Source organism: Eriocheir sinensis, chromosome 4, assembly GCF_024679095.1.
Source record: "Eriocheir sinensis breed Jianghai 21 chromosome 4, ASM2467909v1, whole genome shotgun sequence".
Taxonomy (NCBI): domain Eukaryota; kingdom Metazoa; phylum Arthropoda; class Malacostraca; order Decapoda; family Varunidae; genus Eriocheir; species Eriocheir sinensis.
Genome location: NC_066512.1, coordinates 14,326,706 through 14,341,493, shown reverse-complemented (window position 1 = coordinate 14,341,493; position 14,788 = coordinate 14,326,706). Strand labels below are relative to the sequence as shown.

Below are 14,788 nucleotides of genomic sequence, written 5' to 3'. Positions count from 1 at the left end.
GGCGAGTGGCCATGAATACGTGACAGGAACGTGAACCGGACGGGATCAAACCGTGTGATCACCGTATGAGATCTATCAAATCTAATTTATAGTACTAACAGCTTTATAAGAATTAACGTTTTGTATTGGCCTGGCTGTGGCTAACCTTAAAAAAAAAATAAGATCTGGGGCTATTCATAAAACATTCGGGACTACAGCTCCGAATGCCCAGGCCTAACTACGCCACTGGTCCAGTGTATGCTATCAACTGTTAAAACCAGAAACCAGCCAGCGGCAATGTACGGAATTTTGTCTGACAGCCCTGGTTCGACTGCAGATCAATGAGCTCCCTCTTTAGGTTATCATCATCACCCATGTCTGCCAAGAAAGGCTGTTGTATCCATTCTGGAAATATATGATCGATGGGAAAGTATATAGCCATGGTAGTCTCTAGGAGCGAGAGATGAGCAACAATACTGTCTACAAGCATTGGCTTGATTGTCTTATCTCCCAGTTTATCATCCAGAATAGGAATGTTTCCCACATTCCCTCCTAGGATTCGACGCTTCCACAGTGATAGTTTTTTCTTACCTTCTCTGTACAGTCAATATTATTAGCAAACATGCCTTGCATGAACAAGTTAAGGTAATTCAAATGGCTGAAAATATCTGCCAGATAGGGGAGGGAGAGGGTGAAATTTTCGTCCTTAAATTTTTTATCGAAATCGCTGTGATACTCTCGGAGAAATACTGCAATCTCATCAGTGAGCTCTGCAATACGGGTCAGGATGTTTCCACACACTTCGGTGTGGAAAAGAAGCACCTGATGTTCACTTCCCATCTCTTCACAAAATAACTTGAACACTCTGTGGTTTAAAGCATGTCTTTTATAGGAAGTAATATTTTATCGACATGTACGCATCGCTTCCCAGCACCCCCTGAAATTGCTTTCAGCACCCCAGGTTGGGGAACGCCGTTTTAAAAGAACATTCCGTGTAATACAACAGACCTCAACACCAGTTAAAAATAGACAAGAAAATTATACTACTATTCAAAAACTGAGCTCGCTACATACACCAAAACATCACCAAACATCCACCGCCTGCAGCTAAATGACAGACCCCATGAAGACGCACTGCGGGTGGCGGTGGGAAATTAAAAAGAAAAGTAAAAAAAAAAAAAAACTAAAGGACTTCCTCCATCCCTCATAATGAATTCCAGGAGCCCCTTCATTAGTGAGATAAACGACCATTTATGAAGCAGATCGCGCGATGACCGCTTCCCTGGCTGCCTTTGTTTCGAAGAATGGGCGCGACACACTCAGGAAAACTGGACGAAAGCTATCAGTACCAAGCTGTTTCGCAAAGCGAGGAAAGGAGGCAGAGAAAGAGAACTGAAGGATGAAAAGGGAAGAGGAAGAGGAAGAAGAGGAGGAGGAAGAGGATAAGGAGCGGGCTGTGCGCTATGCAGGGTCCAGCCCCCCCTCCTGCACGAAGTCTCCTCCATTCCCAGCCTCCACCCCCCGCCCAAGGCACGCAACACTCCTGCTGATAATCACCCGAGAAGAGTTCACCGCAAGATATCTCGTTCATCACCTTTATCAGGTAAACGTCCCTCCTATTGGTACTGCTACTACATCCATATTTTTACGGGTGCTATTTTCTTGTTTCAATGATCTTCTTCAGAGTTTCGCTTGAGTCCAGGTTGAGTAGTGTTTATCGGAAGAGCATTTGAGCTGTCTTTGGCCACTCAGCGACAACTCAACCTTGGTACTATGCGCGGGACTTGAACCCGGGTCCTCTAAGACACTGCGCCTAATAGCTAATCACTCACCCCCCCCTCCATATATATATATATATATATATATATATATATATATATATATATATATAGATATATATATATATAGATACATATATAGATACACACACACACACACACACACACACACACACACACACACACACACACACACACACACACACACACACACACACACACACACACACACACACACACACACACACACACTTACAAAATTAAACCATAAGGGGGTACAACAGTTTAATCATATGATTAATCTGATGATGATATCTAGTGTCATTGGACGGCCATTCGGTGTGAGGAAAGGAAAGCAAAGCTCAGGAAATGGAATAATTATAATCAACTGGACTCATTATAATATTGAAGAAGAAAAAGGAATATATGGACCTAATTAGTATCAATTAATCTATTTGTGTGTGGGAGGAATTGTGTGTGAATACACACACACACACACACACACACACACACACACACACACACAGCTCGTGTGTCCACACGGGTGTCTGTACAACGCACGATGTGGCCTGACTTGCCCGGGGCCGTGGACGGATGTCATCATGACACAGAGCCGCCAGGTAATGCAGCTAATTGTGAGTCACCTCAAATGACACACCGCCGGGATGAGTCGACTGGAATCGTGAGGGACGACATTAGCAAAAGATGACAAAAAAAAAATGCAAATTAGATATTTACGTGGGAATGCGTCCGCCTCCACTTTCACTCCTCCACGCAACTCACTCACCCCTTTTTCTGTTCCCCTTCACTTTTTTTATATTTTCCCTTCTTATCTAGTTTATTCTCTCTTATCGTCAATTCTCTTCTTTATCCTTTCCTTTCCTCTTCTTCCCACTCCGCTGTTGCTCCTGTATATACTTTTTTGACATATCACTTTAATTTCTAACACTTTTATCACTTTCATTTCCCTCATCTAAAACTAGCCTGACTTTCCTTTCCCTCCTTATTCGCCTTGGTTCTTGTCCTTCAGTTCTGCCTTTCACTTCACCCCGCCCCATCTCGAGCATCCCCGCCTCGCCCCGCCTCCGTCCTCCTCCTCCCCCCTCCACTTGTGTTTCTTGGGTTGTATCATCAGTCCCGCGGATGGATCGAGCTAATTAGGCGAGGAGGCGCCTCAGGTGACGGCACTAATTAAATGACACGAACAATGACAACCACGGGAAGGAGGGCAGTGACGCTGACGATCGAACACTCATTTTTTTTATTATTATTTTATTTTTTGGTGGGGGGGAGGGGGGTGCAGGGTTGTTGTGTGTGTGTGTGTGTGTGTGTGTGTGTGTGTGTGTGTGTGTGTGTGCATGCTTGTGAGTGGTGGAGCCAAGCACTAATCCATCACTGACTATCGTGTTTGCTGCTCCATCGCGGCACAGGAGAAAAAATATAAGAGTATGTTCCTTCATGATTTTACATTGACGTCCTGGAATGTGTTTTCCAGTTTGTTTGGAAGACAAAGACTCTTAGCTCAAGGCACACACCCGAAAGAATATAAAATGTTCCATTCGTTTCCTGAGCTAATGATTACTAAGAACCAGTTTGTTTACGTTACATCTATTGACCTTTCTACATGTTACCAACCCGAGGCTCTAATGACTATAAGTCTGTTTACTTATCTATCTATCTGTCTACCTATCATATTAGAGCTAAAAATCTATCTACTAATTATCTATCTAATGGCCTCAAATCCCTTACCAAGGCCATCCTTTAACCCTTGTACTTCTGTGTCCCTCTTCCATCCTCTCCCTTCTTCTCTTTATCGACTCAACGGCAACGGTTTAGCTACCACCACCCCTTCCTTTACCCTTACACCCCTCTCCCTTTCCTAATTTTCTCTCTCTCTCTCTCTCTCTCTCTCTCTCTCTCTCTCTCTCTCTCTCTCTCTCTCTCTCTCTCTCTCTCTCTCTTATTAACAGGATGACTCCTTTTATACCCTAGTCAGACCTATTCCCTTTTCTTTCTAAACACAAAGGAACACAATGGAAGAACAAACAACAGCAGACCTGCTGGTCCTTACGAGGCTGTTTGTGACAAGCTACACTAACTATCTAATCAAAGGTGGAAGATGAAGGACAGCAAAGGCGAAGGCTCCTCCCCACCCCCCACCATCCCTCTAGCCAAAGCTGGCAGGAAACGAAAAAGAACCATGCAGCATGGAAAAACTGCATGGAAATTATGTAGGAAAGAGGAAAGAACTACCATTACTGCTAACACTAACCGGGCGATAAAAGCGGACAAGGACACCAGTATTCGAAAGAACTTGACGTTATTACGACAATGAGTAATATCTTAGCTGCTGGTTGGATTTAAAATACTTGTCTAATCTATTCCTGAAGGTCGTAACTGTTGTACTATCAACGACATCACAGGGTAGAGAGTTCCAAACATTAACAACTCGATTGCAGAAGAAGTGTTTAGCTTCGTGCGACGATAATCTTTTACCACTTATCTTCAAGTTGTGATTTCTTCTTGTTCTATTTGATAGATCAATTGTAAAGTAGTTTTCCGCATTAATATCACTGAATCATTTAAACATTTTAAACACTTTTATTAGATCGCCTCGCATTCTTCGCAACATGGCTACGGAAGCCATGTTGCGAGTTGTTTATTATATTATTTTCTTCGAAGAGTTTCACCATATTGTCGCGAATGATAGTCTCCATTAACTTACAAACATTCGATGTCAGGCTAATTGGTCGATAGTTTCCTGGATGAGACTTGTCCCCCTTTTTGAAAATTGGTGTGACATTTGCTAGTTTCCAATCCGACGGAACTTTTCCAACTGTTAAAAATTTATTGAATATGATGGAGAGCGGTTTACAAATTTGATGTTTGATTTCTTTTAAGACCCTAGGGGTAGTTTTGTCTGGACCAGGAGCTTTGCTTACTTTAATCTTTTCAATTGTGCGTAAAATGTCTCTTTCTACGATGAGCACGCCACTTAACATCTTTTCGGTCCATCTAACCGCCGGCGGTTGAGGTGCTAAACAATCTTCGTCGGTAAATACGGATGCGAAAAAGTTATTTAGGATTGTAGCCATTTCCTTTTCATCGTTCGTGTGGTTACCATTACCATTAGCAAGCGGTCTGATACCACAAGTGAGTGACTTTTTATTATTTACATAGCTAAAAAACTCTTTAGGATTAGATTTACTCGTTTCCGCTATATATTCTTCAAGATTTTTCTTGCTTCTTTTTATTAATTTCTTGGTTTCGCGGCGAATTCTGTCCAACTCAAGTTTGTCGGCCTTACTCTGAGTTGATATGTATCTACTATATACGCGTTTTTTAAGAGATAGGCTATTTTGAATCTCGTTATACCACCATTTGGGTTTCTTCTTAAAAGCTGAACGTCTGTTACGATAGGGTACGCATATGCTTATGGCATTGTTCAATATTGTGGTGAAGGCCCCCCAAGATTTATTAATATCTGTTTCCGCCGAGATTTTAGTCCAATCAGAATCATTTAGAATTGATCGGAGTCTTACGAAATTCGCTCTCTGATAATCAGGCACCTTTTCTTTACTAGGAGTTACTTTACTTTCTTTCATATTGATGCTGAATGTGATTGTTCGGTGATCGCTAGAACTAAAAATTGGACCAACATTTACTTCGTTAACTAGATCAGCTGTCGTTGAAAAGATAAGGTCAAGTATATTATTTTCCCGAGTCGGTTCTTGAACGTGTTGATGTAAATTACTTTCTAGTAAATTTGTATACAGGTCGAGCCCTGTATGACAGTTTAACGGTTCACCCCATCTTTTCACTGGCAAGTTAAACCTTTACCTCCTCCTCCTCTTCCTTCCTCCTTCCTCTAATTCCTTGTCATATATATAACTTTTTTTTCCATTCCGTGTGCTTACAAGTAATTACAGTACCCCGGGTCCCTACACCGCACAATTGGGCTTACCGGCCCCCAAGCGAAGATTGCACACTGCATTCATCAGTGCACGCGCTTTTACGAACATCGTCTTCCGGACCACGAAGAGAAATGAGCCGAGGAATTCAGGAGCGAGCGGTTATTTTCCCGCAGCGTGTGTTTTATCTGTTGCCTTCATTTCCTGCAAGGATGAACGTGACTACTGTCGTATAGAGATGGGTGTGGTAGGGTGTTGGTGAATGTGGTGGTGGTGGTAGTGGTGGTGGCGGTAGTGGTGGTAGTGGTGGTGGTAATGGGAGTGGTGGTGGTTGTGTTAGAGTACCGATGATAACGGTGATGATTAACAACAACAACAATAATAATAATAATAAAAATAAAAATAATAATAATAATAATAATAATAATAATAATAATAATAATAATAATAATAATAATAATAATAATAATAATAATAATAATAATAATAATAATAATAATAATAATAATAATAATAATAATAATAATAATAATAATAATAATAATAATAATAATAATAATAATAATAATAATAATAATATTAAAAACAATACCTGCGTCGATGTGATATGAACATTTTAGTTACATTGGGTTATTTTATCATTCTCTTTCAACTGTTTGTACTGAATAAACGACCTTGTTTGAACCAATAATTCATTAATCTCGCCAAGCTTTATCACCACCAATAATTAATTCATCTAAACCAGTGCATTATTTATGTTTCCACATGTTTTAGTTATTACCACCACCAACACTATCATAATTTTACTGACCGCCACGAATAAATAAATTACAGTAATCATGTTTTTTAGCACGACTATCACATTATTGTTACTTCATTAACCTCCCTCAGCGCATTATCTGCATCATCTGCATCTGATTACCATCCCTCCCCTCGCTTTGCTAACCCGCACCAGTGGCCGGTGCCACACAAACACCGTGGCCCTCTACAATTTGCTCGGCGGAATATTCGCGTTTCATACAAGAGATTGCGGAGCAACCCACCGCCGAACTCAGCCGGCCCGGCGAGCACCGCCTTAAAATGGAGAGAGGGAAACGAAGCTACATTTCCTCCTCCAAGGGGACCGCCGGCCGTCCACAAACGGGCAAGTGGTGGTCTGCAATAAATCTTCGCTATTTTCTGCAAAATATTACCATCAACAGGGAGCCTTTCGACGCGCAACAGTCGGGGGATTTGTTACGGAAAACACTCGTCCCCTCTCCTGCTAAAAGTGGAACAATACGCCAGATAAAAAAAAAAGAGTCAGCTGCGCGCCACAAAGTTTCAAGGCGACGGAAATAACGGAATCCATAGCAGGGAAGCAAGGTTATCAACCTCCTTGAATTATATTTAACCTCGAATGTGAATTCACTTAAGTCTAAAGGTTGCTCAGACATATACAATAACGAACTGGAATTCAGCTCTTTTTATTTTTTTATTTTTTTTACAACTAAGGAGGCAGCTCAAGGGCAACAAAAAGAGAATGTAGAAAAAAAGCCCATTAAGCACTGCTCCTATAAAAGACAAAGTAAAGAGTAGCCAAAAGAGAGGTCAATTTTGGGCGGAGAGGTGTCTTGATACGCTCTTCTTGAACGAGGTAAAGTCATAGGCAGGAGGAAATAGGGACGAAGATGGCTGCTTCAGAGTTTACCAGTGTAAGGGATGAAAGAGTGATGATGCTGGCTAACTCTTGCATAAGGGGTTTGGATAGTATAAGGATGAGTTAGAGTAGAAAGTCGAGAGCAGCGGGGCCGCGGGAAGGGGGGAAGCACGCAGTTAGCAAGTTCAGAAGAGCAGTCACCATGAAAATATCGATAGAAGATAGTAAGAGATGCAACATTGCGGCGGAGTTTAAGAGGTAGAAGACTGTCAGTATAAGGAGGGGAGTTGATGAGACGAAGAACCTTTGACTCTACTCTGTCCAAGAGAGATGTGTGTGTGGAGCCTCCTCACACATGAGATGCATACTCCATACGAGGGCGGAAAAAGTCCCTGTATATGGACAGCACCTGTGCGGGAGAAAAGAGCTGGCGGAGACGATACAGAACGCCCATCCTCGAGGAAGTTGATTTAGTAAGAGAAGAGATATGAAGTTTCAAGTTGAGATTTTAACGAAGCGATGCACATTCCTGGAAAAAAAATGTGCCGGCTACTGAAGGATTTTAGGAAGTATGAAAATCTTAACAAGCACCACCTTGTCAATACACGCTTTACAGTTCTCAGTTATACGCTCTTCGTGCATCGGCCTTGCGCAACTCACATGAAATGATCGTTGCAGTCGGGCCCTTGAAAACACAGTGAAAGTCTCGACCACACGGCTGGTCAGGGGAGAGTGGCATCACCAGGTGGCGGGGCAGCGACCAGCGACCCTGAGAGCAGCCACAACGCGATGAGCGCACGCTGATCATTTCCTGATCATTACAGCGACATAACAGCCGCTGTAATGGCGCCTCACTGTTTGCTCTCCACCTTGTTGACGGGTCTTCGATCCCTGCCAAGGCGGAACTGAGGCTCATGACGGCTGGCTTCTACTACGTGTGTGTGTGTGTGTGTGTGTGTGTGTGTGTGTGTGTGTGTGTGTGTGTGTGTGTGTGTGTGTGTGAGAGGGGGGGGAGGGGGTAGCTGGACGGGCATCGTCAATGAGAGGAACAAAGAACATCCCGCAGGCCACCGCGGCGCCTTGTGCCGGGCTGGACGAGCATCGTCAAAGAGAGGAGCAAAGAACATCCCGCAGGCCACCGCGGTGCATTGTGCCGGGCTGGACGAGCACCGTCAAGGTGAGGAGCAAAGAACATCCCGCAGGCCACCGCGGCGCCTTGTGCCGGGCTGGACGAGCACCGTCAAGGAGAGGAGCAAAGAACATCCCGCAGGCCACCGCGGCGCCTTGTGCCGGGCTGGACGAGCACCGTCAAGGTGAGGAGCAAAGAACATCCCGCAGGCCACCGCGGCGCCTTGTGCCGGGCTGGACGAACACCGTCAAGGTGAGGAGCAAAGAACATCCCGCAGGCCACCGCGGCGCCTTGTGCCGGGCTGGACGAGCACCGTCAAGGTGAGGAGCAAAGAACATCCCGCAGGCCACCGCGGCGCCTTGTGCAGGGCTGGACGAGCACCGTCAAGGTGAGGAGCAAAGAACATCCCGCAGGCCACCGCGGCGCCTTGTGCCGGGCTGGACGAGCACCGTCAAGGTGAGGAGCAAAGAACATCCCGCAGGCCATCGCGGCGCATTGTGCAGGGCTGGACGAGCACCGTCAAGGTGAGGAGCAAAGAACATCCCGCAGGCCATCGCGGCGCATTGTGCAGGGCTGGACGAGCACCGTCAAGGTGAGGAGCAAAGAACATCCCGCAGGCCACCGCGGCGCATTGTGCAGGGCTGGACGAGCACCGTCAAGGTGAGGAGCAAAGAACATCCCGCAGGCCACCGCGGCGCCTTGTGCCGGGCTGGACGAGCACCGTCAAGGTGAGGAGCAAAGAACATCCCGCAGGCCACCGCGGCGCCTTGTGCCGGGCAGACTCTTTTAACCGTCAGCCATCTTGTATCGTGAGACATCCCATCCTCAATACATACATGAATTTCGAAACGGTACCGTGTCTTTTGTCGACTGCTTGTCGGGATCTGTCCCTCCCAAGTTTATTTATATTACTATAAAAGCAAATGATGACGTAAATATGTATATAACTAGGATATCAACAATTACTCTTCTTCTCTTCTTGTGACCTGTTTCGCTTTGCATCGCTTTTTAGTCCTCCTTGGCACTTTTTTACACCTAGATGCTTCACTTAGTTACCATGTGAAAGTAAAAATTGGGTTACGCGATGCAAAGTTCAGGATGGGATGACTCACAACACGGGATGGCAGACGACACCACACCGGGCTGGACGGGCACACGGCAACGCGGGGAAGTGTTATGCTCAGTTCAAAGTATCACCGCGGGCTTTGGTCCGCCGCTGTGACGGCTCGCGGCAGGAGGCGAAGAGGCGGAGAAGCTGCATATGTGATTAGCAGAATCCCGGCAACACGCCTCGCGCAGGCCAGGCGCCGCCACTCCTCCCAGGCACCGACACGACACACACCAGGCTCTCGCCGCTTATCACCTCCTCCTCCTCCTACTCCTCCTCGGACTAAAAAAAACTATAGAAAAAAAATTATATTGTTGGGAACGAAAACCGAAAATGCAAGGAAAAAGATTTTGGTGTCGATGCGGAATCCATGGAGGAGTAAGAGGACGATTCTGAAGTGAATGGGGAGGATGGAAAGTGTGAGTACGTAGGTCGATGATGGAAAACAGGAACGAGATATGGAAAAGAGAAAGAAATGGAAGAAAATAAATATATTCAGGCGTTCACTCACAGCGGCAGCGAGGGAGAAAATGCCAACCTTACCCTTTCCTCTACTCCTCCTCTTCCACTCCTCCCTCCCTTCCTCCTTAACTCCCCGCCACAAACACATTCATAATAATATAATAAAACGACTGAGGAGTTGGTAGGGGTGGGGTAAGATTGAAAATTATTGAAGGAAAATTATGCCAAAGGTAGTCTTGAAAAAAAACGGAGGATGGGGATTAGGGGGGACAATAACAAGCCTCTATTACCGCGTCTCCAGTAGGATGCAAAACTCTTCCCATGCTCTCACTAACGAAAGGAAAATATTTACTAGTTTTTCCCGCCCTCATTCCACACACATTTTCTCCCCCTCGTCCGTGTTCACCTGCAATGCCGTTAATGAGGGTGACACAGGTATTGACAACGTGGTAACTCAGGAAAGGCAGATAAGGGGAGAGAGAGGACAGACAGGCAACGACCATCACCTTTATCAGCCTCTGATTTAACCCTTTTCACTTCTCCTTTCCCCTTGTCACCCCGCCCCAACGTTGCCAGATTGTCGTACTCATGCTCTTTTATTTGCTGATTTCCGACCCAAAAGACTATCTCCTGGACCCCAATAACGAGATTCACTTATAATTATCGTTAAAATAGTTTATTCATGATGTTTCATGGCAATAGTTATGCGTCAGAAACCATTAAATACTCTTATAATTATCGTTAAAATAGTTTATTCATGATGTTTCATGGCAATAGTTATGCGTCAGAAACTATTAAATACTATGTTCTGAGTACGATAATCTGACACCGTTGCCCGGCCCACTCATTCTCTCCCCGTTCCTCTTCTCTGATCTCCCCGTTCACCTCCCTTTATCTTCGTCATCGTGTTCACTCACCCACTGCTATCTGATTTCTTATCGCCATCTCTTCGTTCTTGTCACATTCCCTCAACCTCCTTTCCCTCACCCTCATCACCTCCTTTCACCCTACAAAAAGGCAAAACTCTCGCCATCACCTTGCCTCACCCTCTACATACTAGTCATCATACATCCTCCCTCCCCCTCTTCACCCTGCCACTCATTCGCCTCTCCCTTCACGCCCCATCCCCCTCGTCCTCTCCCTCCCTTCACACTGCCTTAAATACCCTCACTCTAACCACGTTTCTCACTTTTCCTTCTCACCCTCTTCACGTGACCCTACCGACCCTCCCTCACCCATAGGCGGATCTAGGGAGGTTTCCTGGGGGGGGCCAAAGAGGATAGGGGCGCTTTGAATTTTTGGTGAGAGAGATAGGCGAGCGAAGCGAGCCCAATCAGCTGGTTTTTGAGATTTTGAAGTATTTAAAGCACCATGAGCAAGGCCTTTCAGAAAAAATCCTGTGTTTTAACAATAAGTGTTTTGCTATTTAGAAAGTTCATTTGATATTTTTTTCACAAGAAGATTGAAATAGGTAAAAAAAAAATACTTGCTAATCAAAAATATTCATAGAAGTAAACATCAATAATAGTTAATGAAAATTTAAAACATAAATAATTTTACTTGCAAGTTTTCATACTTTCAATGAGTAATTATTCCATGGATTTTACTAGTACCTGAATCCATTTGAAAATGTTATAGGATGAATGATTATGATAGTTAAACGTACAATCAATCAGTAAAATCAAAATATACTGTAGTAGTAACTAAGAATAGGCACCTGGCACCAAATCCCTACAGTTGGCAGCTTATATACAAATCATTCATGTACAGTTGCCCAAGGAAATTCTTCTAATCAAAGAAATATACCTTTCAATCTGGCTTTAATATACTCTTTCAAATCTGAATAAAATGATCTAATAATGGTCAGAAAAGAGATGACGAAGATTTTAGTGCTTGAAGGGATAATAGTAGTATTCGTATTTTTGTAAAATTTGCATTGAAAATGGATAGGGTTTTGTTAAATTGTAGACTGACTAGAACTAACTTGGTTTTCTTTCTCTAATCAATACAACCGAACTGAGATTAAATTAAAGCTATTCTGGACTTCTGAGCAAATAGATGTAATGAATCTCGTAACTCAACTCATAAGCAACCAGTGTTACCATGCAGTCTGCAATGAATTGGTCTCATGAATAATTTCCTTAAGACATGGAAAACCTATCTATTACAGCTTCTGTAGAAGGAAGACGATTGCGATGTGTTTGGAGCAGAACAGCCTCAATCTCTCGGACATTGTGCTCCTGATAGCAGAGCACGCAGTCAACCTTGCTGAACATCCTCTCTGCCTCACAAGTTGGGTGGCTAAGAGAGTTAGTAGAGTCAGCATATTGGGAAATACAGCTTCCATACCCTTACACTCATTGATTGTTGCCACTACTGTTGTAGGTTTTTCTCACGATGACCAATGCCTCTGCCAAATCTTGAACTCGTCTCTTACAGAAGATTCTATTGGGTTATCTTTCATCAGTGGCCATATTTGACAAATGCAGGTTGTACATCCTCCATGACTTGTCACTCACAATACTAGGAATGAGAGCTCAGTCCAGCAGACAGTTCAGTGTCTTACCGAACCTTTCACGAAAATCTCTGAGCACTGCATCTCGCTGGAATGTGAACATTAATTCTGTAATATGATTTAGTGTCTACTGTATCTTCACTGGATGCTCCTGTGGTAAATGCATCTAGATGGATGGCCCGTAATCCGCCAGTGCCCTCACCTTGCTCTCAGTACCTCAATATCTACTCGCATCTTTGTCCATCACCGGAGGAGGGACGAGAGCCAAGCTTTTACTCTTCCTTTCCACAGCAAACCCACTCTCCGTCCCTCCTGGATTGTGGCTGTCTTCACTGCTACAAAAGCTCGTTTCTCAGTAAAAATGGTTTGTTAGTTGCTGTTTCCGGCCCAAAACTGCAACGTAATCTTTACCTTCACCCTCCTTTCCCATCCTTACTCTCTCTCTCCCAGCCATCACGGGATAAACGAAAAGCAGCGCCGTGCAAAAGGTGCCGTGAGGGTGAAGGGCAACACGGCAGGGAAGGAGAGGAAAGGAGGAGAGGTGTGGCGAAGGGAGGAAAGTGTGGGGCGGGTGTGGCTGTGCTTGGTGATGAGGGGGCAACGAAGGGTGTGGCGCCCTCCAAGTAATGGTGATGGTATGGCGCTGGTGGAGGTTGTGGCGAGGGGAGGGGTGGTAGTGGTGTTGGTGGTGAAATTATTATAGTGATGGGGGTGGTGGTGGCGAGGTTTCGTGAGAGCGGTGTTGGATCTAGTGGTGATGGTGATGATTTTGTTGTTGATAGTGAGGGTTGTGATGCTGGTGAAGCTGGTAATAGTAGTGGCGGTGGTGATGAGGTCTGATGATTTTATTTTAGTTGTTGGTGGTGATATTGTTTTTGATGTTGGTTGGTGGTGGTAGTGGCGGTAGTGGTGGTAGTAATGGTGGTGGTGGTGGTGGTGCTTGTGATGAAGGTGGGTTTGGTGGGTGTGATGATTGTATTTCAGGAAGACAAAATGGTGCAAAAAGACGAGGTATTGAAATATGCCTGTCTGGATAGATCTCAACACGACAGGTGTGGCCCTCAGCGACGCACTCTCACCTGTATTATTCCGAAGCATCTGCGGGTTACAGGGTGCAGCAACATAGTGGAAACTAGCAAGAAGAGACACTTACCTGAACAAAGGTGTTCTGTGCAGCCGCGCGTACTGGATTGTTTTGGTACTCTTTGCCTGATGTCTTGCAGCCACAGATCTGAAGACAGACAAAGTATAATTATAGAACTATTTTCTATCGCAATGATAAAATTAAAGATTGAGTGTATTTATTGACTACATTGAAATTCACAACTTTAACGTTCTTATCTCAGTAGCTACAAAAGTTTTCTTCGAATTTGTTTTTCAGCATTTGCTTTAAAATTAACCATGTTGACGTAGTTTTCGCGATCTCGTGGAAGTTTGCTCGTTCCTTATTCTGTTATTTAAGATTTTGAGCAATCAATTAACTAAAACTGAAGTTAGCAGAATTTCCTGATTAGACAAGTAAAGCTCTAATGATATTCCTATAGATAAACATTTGCAATAACAATTATTCACCATATACACACTAGTAAAAAAAATTAACAGCAACACAAAAGAAGCAAAATACGAATATTGAAAAATGTAAACACAAGTACAATGTTTCGCTGATGACACGAGCACAGAAAAACGTCGACAGGAAATTATGAGAAAAAAGTCTCCTGAAGTGCAAGCATATTACATATACATGTTTCCTTATCGGTGTGTGTGTGTGTGTGTGTGTGTGTGTGTGTGTGTGTGTGTGTGCGCAATCGCATGCGTATGTGTGATATCCGCCATCTCCACCTCCTCCTCTTCCTTCTCCTCGCACGCCAACGCAACCAAAAAAGAAAACGGAAAAAATGACCAACAAAAATCACCGGACGGCTGACAGGTGTCTGAAAAATTCAGAAAACACGTCCGGCACCCTTCGTCCCTTCACCACGGATGTCCTCTCCCCTCCCTTAAAGACTCTACCTAATACCAAGAAAGAAAAAATGAAAAAAAGGAGAAATGAAATAAAAGTTCAGTCAATATATGTTTCGTCTTTATCTTCATCCACCACAGTCTTTACCGCCATCACCACCACCGTCATCTCCACCTCCTTCTCCTCTTCCCCTCTCCCTCTTCCCTACTTCAACCTTCACCCACTAAATAGATAATATAAAAAAATTAAATAAATAAATAAAGTTACCGCCACACCGAGCCATTAACTTTCACCAACCTGGAGTGAG

At 44.1% G+C, this 14,788-nt stretch overlaps 1 protein-coding gene across 1 annotated transcript in view; it reads right to left on the bottom strand.

Moving 5' to 3' along the window:
* The window catches only part of LOC126982241 (synaptogenesis protein syg-2-like), a 291,624-nt gene that overhangs the window by 241,903 nt on the left and 34,933 nt on the right, over positions 1-14,788 (bottom strand). The window contains exon 2 of the mRNA XM_050834188.1: positions 13,675-13,752. The gene's annotated coding sequence lies outside the window, so the exon portion shown is untranslated. The remainder of the gene's footprint in view (positions 1-13,674; positions 13,753-14,788) is intronic.